The following is an 11,961-nucleotide window of genomic DNA, read 5'->3' on the forward strand; positions in this document are numbered from 1 at the left end:
CCTGTTTTAGGCGTGGGCACTGGATGATGATTTTTTGTGCTTCCGGCCAGAAATGTGTGCCCACTTCGTGCTTGCCATATTGCGAGCTTAATAGGCCGGTTATTGCCCAAAACATGGGCATTGCACGGCTGAGTTTATGGATCCTGGGGAATGGCTGCAACTTTTGCAGTGTATCGACAAACCATGGACTAATCAATCTTCACTTATATCCACACACCAAGCATTAATCACTATCATGCACTGCACCTACATATTGGGGGACTATTTATTTCTCATGCACTGTATCTCTACTCTAGGAGAACTTCGGCAGGGATTCTCAAGGACCATATCCAAATAGCAAGACTAGTCATTCCTTTCACACTATATCCACATGCCAGAGGCTAATTTTTCCTTACGCTCCATACCCACATATCAGGACTAATTACTTGGCACTGTATCTACATGCTGAGGGAATAATCACTCCTCATTCACCCTTTTCACCCGTCGGGCTGTTGATTACTGTTTATGTTCTGTATCCACACGTTGGGACTGATCCGTCCTCCTGCATCGTATCTACGTGCCTACTGCTGTGTGCTTCAATCACAGAGCTGAGGGGCCCTGAACCTGACTAGAAGACTACACCAAGTTCGGAGTAACTCACAAAATCTCGACATCCTTTCACCTTTCACCCTTTCTTGAAGATTTGGTTTTATTTGCAGAATTCAACCAGACCATTACATAGGAACATAGGAACAAGGGTAGGCCATTCAGCCCTCAAGCCTGTTCCGCCATTCAATGAGATCATGGCTGATCTGAATCCTAACTCCTTCCACCCACGTTGGCTCCATACCCCTTAATACCCTCGGCTAGCAAAAATCTATTGATCTCAGATTTAAAATTATTAATTGAGCTAGCATCCACTGCTTTTTGTGGGAGAGAATTCCATATTTCTACCACACTTTGCATGAAACTTCCTAACTTCTCTCCTGAATGGCCTGGCTCTGATTTTAAGATTATATCCCCTTTTCCCAGACTCCCCAACCAGCAGAAAAAGTTTCTCCCTATCTACTCTATCAATTCCTTTCAAAGTCTTAAAAACCTCAATCACATCACCTTCTATATTCCAGGGAATATAAACCTAGTTTATGTAATCTCTCCTCGTAATCTACCCTTTGGAGCCCTGGTAATATTTTGGTGAATCTGCGCTGCACTCCTTCCAAGGCCAATATATCCTTTCTAAGGTGCGGTGTCCATAACTGTACACAGTACTCCAGATGTGGTCTGACCAGGGCTTTGTATAGCTGTAGCAAAACCTCCTCCCATTTATATTCTAGCCCTCTAGTTGTAAAGGCTTTTTGATTACTTTTTGTACCTGACTACTACATTTTAGTGATCTGTGTGCATGGACCCCTAAATCATAGAATCATAGAATCATAGAAGTTACAACATGGAAACAGGCCCTTTGGCCCAACATGTCCATGTCGCCCAGTTTATACCACTAAGCTAGTCCCAATTGCCTGCACTTGGCCCATATCCCTCTATACCCATCTTACCCATCTTACCCATGTAACTGTCCAAATGCTTTTTAAAAGACAAAATTGTACCCGCCTCTACTACTGCCTCTGGCAGCTCGTTCCAGACACTCACCACCCTTTGAGTGAAAAAATTGCCCTTCTGGACCCTTTTGTATCTCTCCCCTCTCACCTTAAATCTATGCCCCCTCGTTATAGACTCCCCTACCTTTGGGAAAAGATTTTGACTATCGACCTTATCTATGCCCCTCATTATTTTATAGACTTCTATAAGATCACCCCTTAACCTTCTACTCTCCAGGGAAAAAAGTCCCAGTCTGTCTAACCTCTCCCTGTAAGTCAAACCATCAAGTCCCGGTAGCATCCTAGTAAATCTTTTCTGCACTCTTTCTAGTTTAATAATATCCTTTCTATTATAGGGTGACCAGAACTGTACACAGTACTCCAAGTGTGGCCTCACCAATGCCCTGTACAACTTCAACAAGACATCCCAACTCCTGCATTCAATGTTCTGACCAATGAAACCAAGCATGCTGAATGCCTTCTTCACCACCCTATCCACCTGTGACTCCACTTTCAAGGAGCTATGAATCTGTACTCCCAGATCTCTTTGTTCTATAACTCTCCCCAACGCCCTACCATTAACGGAGTAGGTCCTGGCCCGATTCGATCTACCAAAATGCATCACCTCACATTTATCTAAATTAAACTCCATCTGCCATTCATCGGCCCACTGGCCCAATTTATCAAGATCCCGTTGCAATCCTAGATAACCTTCTTCACTGTCCACAATGCCACCAATCTTGGTGTCATCTGCAAACTTACTAACCATGCCTCCTAAATTCTCATCCAAATCATTAATATAAATAACAAATAACAGCGGACCCAGCACCGATCCCTGAGGCACACCGCTGGACACAGGCATCCAGTTTGAAAAACAACCCTCTACAACCACCCTCTGTCTTCTGTCGTCAAGCCAATTTTGTATCCAATTGGCTACCTCACCTTGGATCCCATGAGATTTAACCTTATGGAACAACCTACCATGCGGTACCTTGTCAAATGCTTTGCTGAAGTCCATGTAGACCACGTCTACTGCACAGCCCTCATCTATCTTCTTGGTTACCCCTTCAAAAAACTCAATCAAATTCGTGAGACATGATTTTCCTCTCACAAAACCATGCTGACTGTTCCTAATTAGTCCCTGCCTCTCCAAATGCCTGTAGATCCTGTCCCTCAGAATACCCTCTAACAACTTACCCACTACAGATGTCAGGCTCACTGGTCTGTAGTTCCCAGGCTTTTCCCTGCCGCCCTTCTTAAACAAAGGCACAACATTTGCTACCCTCCAATCTTCAGGCACCTCACCTGTAGCGGTGGATGATTCAAATATCTCTGCTAGGGGACCCGCAATTTCCTCCCTAACCTCCCATAACGTCCTGGGATACATTTCATCAGGTCCCGGAGATTTATCTACCTTGATGCGCGTTAAGACTTCCAGCACCTCCCTCTCTGTAATATGTACACTCCTCAAGACATCACTATTTATTTCCCCAAGTTCCCTAACATCCATGCCTTTCTCAACCGTAAATACCGATGTGAAATATTCATTCAGGATCTCACCCATCTCTTGTGGTTCCGCACATAGATGACCTTGTTGATCCTTAAGAGGCCCTACTCTCTCCCTAGTTACCCTTTTGCCCTTTATGTATTTGTAGAAGCTCTTTGGATTCACCTTTGCCTGATCTGCCAAAGCAATCTCATATCCCCTTTTTGCCCTCCTGATTTCTCTCTTAACTCTACTCCGGCAATCTCTATACTCTTCAAGGGATCCACTTGATCCCAGCTGCCTATGCATGTCATATGCCTCCTTCTTCTTTTTGACTAGTGCCTCAATCTCCCGAGTCATCCAAGGTTCCCTACTTCTACCAGCCTTACCCTTCACTTTATAAGGAATGTGCTTACTCTGAACCATGGTTAACACACTTTTGAAAGCCTCCCACTTACCAGACGTCCCTTTGCCTGCCAACAGACTCTCCCAATCAACTTCTGAAAGTTCCTGTCTAATACCATCAAAATTGGCCTTTCCCCAATTTAGAATTTTAACTTTTGGGCCAGACCTATCCTTCTCCATAGCTATCTTAAAACTAATGGAATTATGATCACTGGTCCCAAAGTGATCCCTCACTAACACTTCTGTCACCTGCCCTTCCTTATTTCCCAAGAGGAGGTCAAGTTTTGCCCCCTCTCTAGTCAGGCCATCCACATACTGAATGAGAAATTCCTCCTGAATACACTCAACAAATTTCTCTCCATCCAAGCCCCTAATGCTATGGCTGTCCCAGTCAATGTTGGGAAAGTTAAAGTCCCCTACTATTACCACCCTATTTTTCTTGCAGCTGTCTGTAATCTCCTTACATATTTGCTCCTCAATTTCCCGTTGACTATTTGGGGGTCTGTAGTACAATCCGATCAAAGTGATCTCTCCCTTCTTATTTTTCAGTTCTACCCATATAGACTCAGTGGGCGAACCCTCGGATATATCCCCTCTCACTACTGCCGTGATGTTCTCCCTAATCAAGAACGCAACTCCCCCTCCTCTCTTACCTCCTGCTCTATCTTTCCTATAGCATCTGTACCCTGGAACATTGAGCTCTTTGGCTTCCACTGTTTCTAGCTTTTCACCATTCAAAAAATACTCGGATCTATCCTTTTATGTTCCAAAATGGATGACCTCACACTTACCTGCGTTGAAATCCATCTGCCACAGTTTTGCCCACTCATTTAATCTATCAATGTCTCTTTGTAATTTTATGCTCCCGTCTACACTACTTACTTTGCCGCCAATCTTTGTGTCATCGGCAAACATGGATATATGGCTCTCTATTGTGTTATCTAAGTTATTAATAAATACAGTGAATAGTTAAGGCCCCAGCACAGATCCTTCTGGGACACCACTAGTTACTTCCTTCCAATTCGAGTATATACCCATTATCCTTACTCTCTGTCTTCTACTGCCTAACCAATCTCCTAACTAGGTCAATAATTTGCCTTCAATTCCATGAGCTTTAATTTTAGCTAACAATCTCTTAAGTGGAACCTTATCAAATGCCTTCTGGAAGTCCATATAAATTACATCCATAAACTTTAGTTGTTTCCTCAAAGAATTCAATTAGGTTCATTAGACATGATCTACCCTTTACAAATCCATGTTGGCTCTCTAATCAACTCAGATTTCTCTAAGTGCTCAGTCAACCTGTCTTTAATTATAGATTCCAATATCTTCCCCACAACAGATGTTAGACTAACAGGTCTATAATTTCCAGGTTTCTCTCTCTTAACCTTTCTTAAATAATGGAGTTACATTTGCAATTTTCCAACCTAAAGGGACAATTCCTGAATCGAGAGAGCTTTGGAAGATTATGGTTAAACCGTCTACAATTTCCTCATCTACTTCCTTTAAAACCCTGGGGTGGAAACCATCAGTTGCTGGGGATTTGTCAGACTTTAGTGCTATTACTTTTTCTAATACTGTTGTCTTGCTCACGTTAACTTTAGTGAGTTCCAGTCCTTGATTCATTAATAGTTTCCTTGGAATGTCATGTATATTTCCTCTTCTTCTACTGTGAAGACTGACACAAAGTAATTATTCAACAAGTCTGCCATTTCTTTATTTTCATTTGCAATTACCCACATTTGTTTTTAAAGGACCCACATTACCCTTGACTACCCTTTTTCTTCTAATATAATTGTAAAAACTTTTTGTGAATAATCTTGATATCCCTCACAAGTTTCTTTTCATATTCCCCTTTTGCAACTCTTACTATCTTTTTTGACTTCCTTTGCTGTTCTTTATACCTCTCTCAGTCCCCTGGATCTACACTACTCTGCATTTTTGTATGCTCTTTCTTTTAGTTTTATGTTATCTCTCACCTCTTTTGTCGACCATTGCTGTTTTATTTGGTAAGGAGAGCTCTTGCCCCTTAGGGGTATATACTGGTCTTGTATTAAGCTAAATTCTTTTTTGAACAACTCCTACTGATCTTCTGTCGTCTTACTTATTAACAGAGTAATTTTACCCGATAACAGTTTTGACCAGTTTGCTATCGTCAGACTCTGTCTAAGTTACTGAAGAAAGAAAAGGAAAGATTTGAAATCAAAGACTCTTTAACATACCCCAGTCTCCAGCCACTCAGGAGAGCAGCAAATTGAAATCTCCGGTGGACTTAGAAGCACAAACTAAAAGCAGCGCTGCTTATCTGAAATCAATCTGAAAATGGAGGTCAAGGGGAAATGGTTGACTGCAATTCAGGCTTCCTTCCAGCACTTTTAATTTGTGTGCACAGCAAAAAGGCAAACAAAGTTTTCTATGAACTGAAACCTTCACCCTTATGCATGCGGTGAAAGGGGATGGCATGCTACAGGCCTAAATTATCCATTAATTACGGAATAACTCATCAGATGCCCATCGTGCTCTCTTGTTTGCTCCAAAGGTGGTTACCAATGGCATGAATGATTAGAATACACTAAGGATTGAGTTAGTCTGCAAAAGGTTAAAATGGTCTAAGAATACTGCCTGCTTGTCTGCCCAAAGAGCATTTCTCCATCTCCAATGCCTTCTGCCACCAGACAATGCAAGATGCTGAGTGCCTCTTTTTGTAAGGGATCAGTGCGCTAATAGTACGAACTTACAAATGAACACACAAGTTAAGAGCAGGAGTAGGCCATTCGACCCCTCGAGCCTGCTCTGCCATTTGATAAGATCATGGCTGATCTGATTGTGACCTCAACCTACTTTCCCATCTACCTTTGACTCCCTTGTTAATCAGGAATCTATCTAACTCAGCCTTAAAAATATTCAATGACCCTGCTTTCACCGCTCACTGAGGAAGCGAGTTCCACAGACTCATGACCCTCTGAGAGAAAAAATTTCTCCTCATCTCCGTCTTAAATGGGAGACCCCATATTTTTAAACTGTGGCCCCTAGTTCTAGTCTCTCCCACAAGGGGAAACATCCTCTCAGCATCTACCCCTTCTAGTCCCCTCAGGATCTTATATGTTTTAATAAGATCACCTCTCATTCTTCTAAACTCCAGTGTATACAGGCTCAACTTGTCCAACTTTTCCTCATAAGATAACCCCCTCATCCCAGGAATCAGTGGAGTGAACCTTCTCTGAACCGCCTCCAAAGCAATTATGTCCTTTCTTAAATAAGGAGACCAAAACTGCACACAGTTTTCTAGATGTGGTCTCACCAATGCCCTGTACAACTGTAGCAAAACATCTCTACTTTTATATTTAATTTCCCTTTCAATAAATGACAACATTCCATTTGCCTTCCTAATCATTTGCTGTATTTGCATACTAACCTTTTGTGATTCATTTACTAGGACACCCAGATCCCTCTGTACCTCAGAGTTCTGCAATCTCTCTCCATTTAAATAATATACTGCCTTTCTATTCCTCCTGCCAAAGTGGACAAGTTCATATTTTCCCACATTATACTCCATCTGCCAAATTTTTGTCCACTCACTTAACCTATCTATCTTCACCTACTAGCCAATCCAACCCCTGTGGACTTTCTCTCCCTGCATTATGCATGGTTTTTTTCTTCAAAACAAATGTAGGCAATGTTACATTTCTGTTGCTTTCTGCTCACGTGTGAATTTGGAAGAGGACTGAGTAACTGTATGCATAATAGAAGACTTATGACTCTAACAGAGAGGGCTGAAAGTTTCAGTTGGGAGCATGCAGTGTGATGGAATCTCTTGCAGTGGCGTCGATGGACTCATAGCTGTGTGTGTGAGCATTGGTGCTTCACAATATCCGAACTGGCAGTACTTGCAACACTGAGACATTGATTGTGTCAAAAGGACAACATACAAGGCAGTATTGCTAAGACCTTCGTTGGGGTGGGTGGTGGACTTACCATGCCCATTCTGGTCAATCATTAATTTTTTGTAAACAATTTTACAACACCAAGTTATAGTCCAGCAATTTTATTTTAAATTCACAAGCTTTCGGAGGCTACCTCCTTCCTCAGCTTTCGGAGGCTACCTCCTTCCTCCTCGTTCACCTGAGGAAGGAGGTAGCCTCCGAAAGCTTGTGAATTTAAAATAAAATTGCTGGACTATAACTTGGTGTTGTAAAATTGTTTACAATTGTCAACCCCAGTCCATCACCGGCATCTCCACATCATTAATTTTTTGGGCACTGAATTGCTGATCTGGGGTTTGTGGAGGTGGGACTCACTACTTCAGCCACCTCCCTCCACTATGCCCTCATGGCATGAGATGGTCTCTTCCCCTGGATGCCAAATAATCCTGTCCACCTTGTCTTCATTTCTTCCAAAAGTACCTCAATTTCTGCTTCAGATAAGTTGATGGCCCTTCTTTCTGCAGGTCTTCTGGCCACCATGATTTTCAGTTCTTCTCCTAAGCTCCAATTGCTCACATACCCCCTTTAAGCTGCTACAGCACTTTAAGTACTGCAGCAACATGTCAGTTTTCATCCCCAGGGGCCAATATAGCCAATTCCTGCTGGGTCTGCAGTGGGAGCCTACTGACAATTATGTAAATTGGCTGACCCTTGGAAATTTGTCAAAATCAGTTGCTTGATCAAGGGATGGATGGAACTGCAAGTCTGCTGCACTTCCACTGATGGAATGGAAAAGCAGGAAATCTATGCCAATATATTTGGAAGATTTTATTTTACAAACTCTGATAATGTGACAGAGTTTTGGCGGATATTTATGGACTTCCTGATGTAATTCTCGTAATAGTTGAGGCAAAATTCCAAATGTCAGTTCTGGATACTGGATCAAAATGAACTGAAGATATTGAGAAAAAATTGCAGTATATATCCCAGTCCAAAAGAATAAAAATGTCAATCACTTAACAAGGAACAATTCACACCTCGTCCAGCACTTGCATATTTACTAATTTTTTGACTATGTACAATTAGATTAGCATCTAAGATAGAGCTGCCACATCCTGGCTCATCTACAGATCAAAGAACCTGTCTGCATTCTTGCAGACAGCTAGGACTTGATTTTAACCCCCTCTTGCCCCCCCCTCAACCCCCCGGCAGGCAGAAAAGGGGTGGGTGAGGGGTTAAAACCTTAAAAATCGAGATCCCACCATGAAGCCGCCGCATTCCCGGCTGCAGTAATATTTACGGCAGCGATTCACGCCCTGGATGAGGCTCCCGCCAAAAGTAAGCGGGGGCCTACTTAAGATTCAAAAGTTGCAGCCCGATGATGTCATTGGCGCCACGATGGAATTTTAAGGCCCACGCAGGGGGAGTCCCGCACTGTCTGCTGCCCAGCAGCAGCAACACGGTGGGAGGAGCTGACTGGCCAGAAGAGGCCCTGGTAAGTTTAAAAACTTTGCCTATCTTTGAATTCTGCATAGGCCAGGATGAGCAGGAGTGCTCCCCCGAGGCCCCTCAAGGAGTCCTTGGGCCTCCTAAGCACCGGCATCCACCGATCTCTATGCAAGAGGAAACCCAAGCCCCCAGTCTCTCTGCAAGAGGAAACCCTGGCCTACCTCTCCCACTGTTAAGCCAGAGAATCCCCTTCACCCACTAACTGCCGGGGACCGCCTTCTGCCACCAGATTGTCAATTTGGTCGGGTGTCGGACCTCTGCAAATGTTTATTCAAATGAGGCCCTGCCATTAAGATCGGCAGGGCCTCCACATCCCCAACCTTGCCATGTTCATCGCCCACTACCGGGCTCCTGCGCACTCTTCCCGCCCCCTTGTGAAATTCGAGGGCCTTGACTCTGGGCTTCATCTTGTAGTTAAATAAGGAAAGACAGCTTCCATCTTAACTTTAGTTAAAATACATTTAGCTTGTGTCACTAAAATTATGGGCTAGAAGTTGGGCCGTGTAGCGCCCATTGTTTCAGCGCTATGCGGCTTCCCGAACATCCACGATGGCGTCTTGGCTGCGCACGCACGTTTCCAGTGTGATGTGCGCTGGACGCCATCTTGGTTAGGGTATTAGCGCATGCTCAAAGCATTGATCGTCTTCCTGCACTGCATCCATGTTCGTGGTGCTGATTTCCAATACAACTTGCAGGTAAGTCTTCAAGCCTCGTCCTGCCTGCATAGGGGCCATTGGGCGCGTGTTAATAATGGATCACGTCAGCTGCGCCCAATATCAAATTTTTCCCCTTATATTTTAAAAAATACATAAATATCCTTTTTGACACAATAGACTGGCAGATGTTCCAGTGAGCACTCTCGCCTTTGAGTCAGACAATTGTAGGTGCAAGCCCCACTCCAGAGAATCAAGCACATAATCTAGGCTGACACTTCAGTACAATGCTGAGGAGTGCTGCACTGTCGGAGGTGCCATCTTTCGGATGAGACGCTAAACCGAGGCTCTGTCTGCCCTCTCAGGTGGATGTGAAAGATCCCATGGCACTATTCGCAGAAGCACATGGGTGTTCGCCTGGGTTCCTGGGCAATATCTATCCCTCAACTGTAGAACAGTTTATCTGGTTATTATCACACTGCTGTTTGTGGGACTTGCTGTGCGCAAATTGGCTTCCGCGTTTCCTACATTCCAACATTGACTACACTTCAAAAGTACTTCACTGGTTATAAAGTGCTTTGGGACATCCTGAAGTCGTGAAAGGTGCTTTATGAATTCTTTCTTTCTTTCTTTCTACATTGATTCCTGGGATGAGAGGGTTGTCCTATGAGGAGAGATTGAGTAGAATGTGCTATACTCTCTGGAGTTTAGAAGAATGAGAGGTGATCTCATTGAAACATATAAGATTCTGAGGGGGCTTGATAGGGTAGATGCTGAGAGGTTGTTTCCCCTGGCTGGAGAGTCTAGAACTAGGGGGCATAGTCTCAGGATAAGGGGTCGGCCACTTAGGACTGAGATGAGCACCAATTTCTTCACTCAGAGGGCTGTGAATCTTTGGAACCCCGGAGGGCTATGGATGCTGATTTGTTGAGTATATTCAAGGCTAAGTTAGATAGATTTTTGGATCCTAAGGGAATCAAGGGATATGGGGATGAAAGGCATGAAAGTGGAATTAAGATCGAAGATCAGCCATGATTTTATTGAATGATGTTGCAGGCTCGAGGAGCCGTATGGACTACTCCTGCTCCTATTTCTTATGTTCTTATGTAACAAGACAGTGTGCTGCACACTTACCTGCAAGAATGAGGATCTAAGACTGAAATCATTGCACCTACGATAAAAAATTTTACCCAGTCACTACTGTCAGTCTTTCTGGGATACGCTTTTCAGCTTTTCAGATATTGCTGTTAGCACCTGTAATTTTTATAACAACACCATTTTTCTTGAATTCTGAATTTCTCCAGGAGCTGGGAGATAGCAGTGAAGTGGTTAAAGAGCTAAAGGTTGCTGTTCACATGTCACTGAATTATTTATTTGTTAAAACTGACTTCTCAATAGGCATGACCTGAGTAGTGTTTCTCATGTTAGTCTTCTATCTACGTGCACTGGTAAAACAAATGCTGGAAACACAGAGCTCTGGTTACTGTGCCAATAAGTCTCCTTCTAACCACAGCAACCCGTTTCTGTCACTGAATCTTGAAGCACTTCCCCCTGCTACTTCCTGTCAGTAGCAAGCAAACTGAATTTCCTTTTTACAGACCTCATTAGTTGGAGATTTTAGGAGGATTCGGATTTTGGACTGCCCAGAGCGTGTTTCCCATGCTGGGGGAAACACTCCCTGTTTAAACAGGCGTGTTGCAGCCAGCAGCCAGTGGCAGCTGCAAAGGTACATTTAACAGGTGCGGGGTAAACCCTCATTCATTGCAGCAGGGCACTTTGTCACCTCAGACAAAGTTTTGCCTGCCACACCGTTGTCTCCACACTCCAAATTATTAAATCAGACCCCAAACTCTGCTGTCCAAACACATTTACCTACTTTGTGGACCCCCTCACACTCACACTGTCAGGATGCGGGGGGTGGGGGGGCGTTCCATTGCTGCATTCATCACTCCATTGGAGGACGACCAACATCATCAGCCTCGCCAGGCACGCCGTCCACTTCCGCCACGTGGAGCTACACAACACAGTGCTGCGCAACAGGCACCTGCACAAAGTAGTCGTGCAACTATACATACACCCGCTGTAGGGTGACCCAATGGGTGGCTTCAAGGGTGTTCATGGAGAACCTCATGAAAGGGCATTATTGCACAAGCCAGTCAAGAATGGCCAAGACGTGGCAGTAGTGGTGACAATATAATATGTAATGTGAGTTGATCACTAATCAAATATAAGTAAAAACCATGACAAACCCTCAAACACCCTTGTGCATCCCCTTCATGCTCACGACACGTTTGCCTTACGCTGCCTACTACACATATGTGATGCATGCCCTGTGGCTGCAGCACAGGTAGTGGCAGGTTGGGTGAGGCTGACCGTGAAAGAGATGCATGAGAGGGTGAGTATGAGATAGA

This window comes from Heptranchias perlo, chromosome 15 (genome assembly GCF_035084215.1).
Source record: "Heptranchias perlo isolate sHepPer1 chromosome 15, sHepPer1.hap1, whole genome shotgun sequence".
Taxonomy (NCBI): Eukaryota; Metazoa; Chordata; class Chondrichthyes; order Hexanchiformes; family Hexanchidae; genus Heptranchias; species Heptranchias perlo.